Here is a 6,000-nt window from a genome sequence, read left to right as displayed (position 1 = left end):
AGGTGGAGCTGGTTCAAGGCGAACCGTACCCTCAGATGCTCCGGACATGAACAAGTGTAGAAGCATCCCTCGATATCAGTAATCCATCTCATCGCAGCGATCGGATCCTGCGTCCCGTCAAACTCCGGTGGCTTCGTGTTGCTGAACTCCCGGAACAGCAACGAGTCACCTCCCTGTGGTCTGGCAGCGGCGGCGGCCTCAGTCAACGCGGCGTACCGCTCATCAAATGTCTCCATCAGCGTGATCTTAATAGACCCAAACATCTCCGGAATCTCAGCCCGGATCGTTGCAGCTACCTCCTCATGAATCATCTGACGAAGCTCCTTGTCAGTCACACTACTCGTACCAGGTCTGTGGCGTGGTCCAACCATGATGTATCTGAAATACAACATAAAAATATCAGAGACTCTATCGGGCATAATCGCACTCGATAACGCAGTCCTACTCAGTCTCTGATACCCAGGGATTCTTACTTGGGATGCCCACTGACCCGGTGTCCTTAGTAGTACGGGCCCAATACTACCAATTACACCGCGTCAGTATTCACCCCAAGTCCTCCTCCCCAAACCCCGAATCCTTAGTACTCTATTCTTGTCATACACTAGTTACCCACTCGCTCTCAAGCACCTCATAGAAGTAGGTTTCCCTAGACTAAGGCATCACAAAATCAGGCCACTCTAGTCCTAATATGTATACCTAGTCTACTAGCATGCATATCATATCATATCATATCTCATAACACATATTGTAAGAGTATTTTGGGGATTTTACCGTTCGGGCGCTGGCTGACCGTACACACTCCTTCTTCTTTGGTTGTTTCAAAATCACTTATCAAATTTTATTGATTTATTAAAATTTTCTCAAATCCCCGGTTTGAGTTCAGTTGCGCCCGAAGGTGTACCCGAATCCCTCAAACCTAGGCTCTGATACCAACTTGTAACGACGTAAATTTTAAAACAATTTTTTTTTCATTTTTACAACATCAAAACATCGAGTAATAATTTAAGTTCCAATGTAAATAATATTGTCACGACCAATTACATAAACAAAGATCACAAAATAGTTTTCCCCGAGTATGAGTACGATCACGCCGGCGCCTTCCCACGGTCCTCGCTAGTACCTGAAACACATAACACAACAACTGTAAGCATAAATGCTTAGTGAGTTCCCCAAAATACAACCTACGCACATACGCCTTTCCAGGACCTGACCTTCCGGTCCATGTGTCTCAGGGGACTTCTGTCCCGACTGGGTAAACCTTCCGGTCCTACCCACGTCAACCTTACTTCCGGCCCATAACATATTCGCCTTCCGGCCCATAACATAATGCCTTCCGGCCCATATCAAGCATATCATACATGGCACATATAATGATTAACTTATCACACATAATGCATATATCTCATATCATATTCGACCTTCCGGTCACACAGTCAAACCCTTCCGGGTACAGTATAGTGAGAAGACTCACCTCGTATGTCTCGATAACTCGTGAACCCTGGAAATCACTCGTGCTCGAACCCCCGAGCTGTAATCCTCCTATGACATCATATATCTATAATTATTACTTGTACCACTAAGGTTGACCATCCTTATCAAGTCAACACTGGTCAACTTGGTTAACAGTCTTTGGTCAAATTGACCGGACTCGGCGAGCGCACTAGAGTGACTCGGCGAGTCTACGCGTTTTCACCAACTCGCAAGGATTTTCCCTTTGACACGTCGAGTACTCCCCTGACTCGACGAGTTCCACCTGGGCATGAATCACGGGGCCACCGCGACTCAACTCGCCGAGTCGCAAGGACAACTCGGCGAGTCCCAACTCGACTCGGTCCACCTGTCAAATACCTTTCTAACTCTTTTTGACTCACTGAGTCACCCACAACTCGACAGGACTACACACTGGGTGGTCTTAAGGACAATCTTCAAGCTACTCGTTGAGTCTATTCTTCAGACTCGGTGAGTCCATGCCATGCATCAGCTAAAACTTGCTTTTGCGGTCAGATCCGTTCCATACACACATAGATCTGGCCTTCCCAAGCTCATTTATCACGTAAAGTCTCAGTCTTGGCCGCCATGCAACACATACAAGGCTCTTTTTGGGGAAATAACCTCTAATATGGCAACCCTAGCTTCCAACTCAAAAGAATGGACATAAAGCTTATCATTTGGGGCCTTCTGGACCTGCTAAGGTCCAGATCTAGGTTCCATATCTCCATGGGACCTTTCATACTTCAAATCCAAGCCAAATAAGGCAAAAAGAAACCCTAGATTTGACTCATCAACCAAAACACGAAGTTTAGCTCTGAAAGTTACCTCAAGAAGGTTCCCTTGATGAAATAGAAGCAGATCCAAGCTCCCCAACTCTTCAAGCTTGATCTTCTCCTTCCTTTCTTGCAATAACACACAAATTGATGAACAAATAGCTTCTTATCTCACTCACAAGGTCTCTCATCCGCTTGGGTGCACTCAAGGCTCAAGGTGGCCGCAATGAAGGGCCATAAGGTCCTTTAAATAGGGCTTAGGACCGGGAAATTAGGGTTTCATTAAACAGCGTGGACTCGCCGAGTCCGGACGCGAACCTCCGCCCAAAACCGCGACCCGACTTGGCGAGTTCGACCTCCAACTCGCCGAGTCCCCTCACAGAATACCAAAAATATGAAAGTAAAGATACCTGGAGATCCGGGCTGTTACACTAAACTTCATATATCATTTAACTCATTTTATAGAGTACAAAATGGTCAGAATATACAGTAATAATATTCTCTAAATGTAGTGTTAGCTCCACAAGAGCTCCAATACTGATACTCGAAGAGTATGATCATTGGACCACTATATTGGAACATTATTTAAATCATTAAAGGATGGATGTACGACGTTCTATAGAAATGTGACACAATGTGTATGCTATTGCTCCAATCAACGATGACACGACTACTGTAATTTGTGGTGCTCCACTTGTTGGCCTATCCATTGCAACCGATATTTAGAAATAATCATACATCAAATTGCTTCCATGAACTCTCTTGCGGTGTCCCTCCCGATATGTTTGATATCATTCTTAATTATACAACTACTTACTAAATTTATGCTACCTTACAAAACATGGTTGATGGGATTACTGATTACACATGTTAGAGACAAAAGCTTGAAAGATCTATTTGATCAAGAGTCATTATGGAATGATATTGCTAGATAATATATGATTATAAAGGATCACAATAATAACAACTTGATGTAAATATATTATTTATAAGTATTTGATTCTTGATAAATAAATATAACACTTGCAATTAATTGAAAATTATTTATTGCATGTAAATATTAATTTGCAATGTTATGTATCAAAATATATCATAAAATATCATCTAGTATGATTTATTATGTCATGTATAACTTTTTGGTCCAAATGGGTTTTTGTATTATATGGACATATATGAATATATAAGTTATAAAATATTGGAAGATTTTTTTTTAAAAATCCTTCATTCTTTTATGCTTAATACTGTAGGTAGAGAGAGGGGACAAGAAAGATAGGAGAGAATATGATTGTAATAGTTTATTCATAAAGTCATGCTCTTGCTTTTGTAGCCTTTTGTTGCTAGATACATGGTGTCTTAAAGCACCAAGACTCAATAGAAAAAGGCCATGCTTTATTTCCTTAAAAGACTTGTATTTGGCTCTTGGTTTTGCTAGTGAATTCCTATTTCTTTCTTATTTTTGTACTCTCTTCTCTTGCACTTAAAGGATCAAGTCTTTTGTAGAGAAAAAATTTGATACTTGTAATTCTCTTTAAGTTAATACTTGGGTTTTAACTTAAAGTTTAAGAGTGTTTTTATTGTTACAAGAAGAAGACCGACATCATAACAAGTTGAAGAAATGTTGGTGCTTCTAATTAAGGTGAAGTTCTACTCTACATTCTTCATCAAATTCCAACCTCTCAAGATGAACCAAAGTCTTCAGAGGTTGTATTATTTTCTTTCTATGGTTGTATTAATCTTTCCATGTTTGTAGAATGATCCTTAGTGGGTTACAATAGTTTTAACTTTATTCACAATTTTAAAGCTTTTGTTGCCGTTTCTAGTGTTTTTAGCAATGTTGTAAAAATCCTGATTAGGTGCCGATTAATCTTCGATTAATCCTTAGGCGCTAATCGACCGATTAGAGAGCGCCTAGCGATTAATCCATGCATACACAATGACTGAAATAGTAGAACCCGATGAAATTTTAACACTTTGAAGAAGTTATATATCGTTGAAAATTATTTGAGGTATGATTAGTATTGTATTTATCATATTAATCTCTTTTGTTATGATATTAGTGATATTTACGAACTTTTATATGATACTAGTCATATTTAATTTTTAAAAATCTAACAAATTAGCAATTAATGGTCCCCGATTAATCTCCGCATAGTCGATTAATCCCTTAACCCCAGTCCACCGACTAGCTAACGTCAAACGATTTTTACAACCTTGGTTTTTAGAAATCGTTTTTTGAATAAAACTCAACAAAGCTTACGTCAGTCCTGAATGATTTAATCGTTTTATGATTTTCCAGGAGAGAATCTTGCAAACTCACTCAAAAGGAACAATCTTATTTATGACTCTCTTGTAAAATGTGATGGGTTTTGATGCAAAATATAAATTTGTTTTTAATAAATAAAAAAAAACAGAAGTCTTTATTTTAACAAGTTTATTTTTAGTTTATAACAAAACAAAACCATCAAGGATCCATTTATAGAGGTTAGAATGAAATAAAAACAACCAAAGAATTTCTAGAATGACAACCTTTGAAGCCTTTGAACTACTTGGTTTTGGGGTGTTGATGAAGATAGCAAAAATCAAAGATTATGATTTCTCTATGTGTATCCACCATCAAGGGTAAGACACTTGGAATGCTAGTTTCTTCTTGTATTCTTTAGTGTCTTAAGCCTTTAAGTGCTTAACTCAAATAAACACTAAAGGAGGCAACTTAAGGAAGCTTTAAACACCAAAGTAAAGCACAAAACTTCAAAAGAAATGAAGCTCTTCATACTCATGGTTTTGGAGAGAAAGAAGGGAAGAAAGTAAGAACAAAAAACTATTTTTCATGCAAAGAGTCCCCTTTTATATCCCATGCAAGGTAAGGGATTTACATTAAAATACTCTAAAGTATTGTAGCCTTTAGAAGCATGGAGAGACAAAGCATGGAGGTTGACAAGCAACCTCCATATTTCTTTATTATATTTGGCCATACCTCTCAAAAGAGGATGGATTCTTTAATTTTATAAACTCTAAGTTTATAAAATATAAACTTTATCTTTAGGTAAAAGATAAAAGAATCCAACTAGTCTAAAAGGTTATGCATGACTTGTTAATTCATACCATATGAAATAGTAACTAGCTATATTCTCTTATAATTATTATTTTCACAAAACAATAATTATTCCCTTATTAAAATATAAGAATTGATATTATTTATTAATAATCATATTGATAATAAATATACAAAATGTGTCAACTTGATAAAGGTGTAACCCTATAAGATCATATATTATTAACAATATCACTCAATAATGATTCTTGGGCATATAGATTCAATAATCTCCTATGTGAAAAAGATTCATTATAGACTGACATAGACAGTAACTAACATCTAGCAATAGGCTACTGCCCCTAACAAAATATGAAGGGTTCTATCTCATCAACAACCAATTCAAGGAGTTCTAAGATACAATTATTACTACCAGTGTTTTATTAATTATTCATTTGTCTCAAACATCATGTTGAACATGAGATATAGATTGCGATCATCTCATTTAATATTCAACTTTGAGTAAGTCCTTAGATGTCTAACTCTCAACGAATAAGAGGGACACATCCCATCTTGACTACATACACCCATCAATGTAGTTCATGTCATACCCAAGATGGCTCTTATGACTGCCTTTTACGAAACAACGTTAAACCATGTCAAAGCATAACAATCCCTAAACTTCAAGTCCCTATACGTATCTCA

This window comes from Lactuca saligna, chromosome 4 (assembly GCF_052625555.1).
Source record: "Lactuca saligna cultivar CGN05327 chromosome 4, ASM5262555v1, whole genome shotgun sequence".
Classification (NCBI taxonomy): Eukaryota; Viridiplantae; Streptophyta; class Magnoliopsida; order Asterales; family Asteraceae; genus Lactuca; species Lactuca saligna.
Note: the sequence above shows the minus strand (reverse complement) of the source record.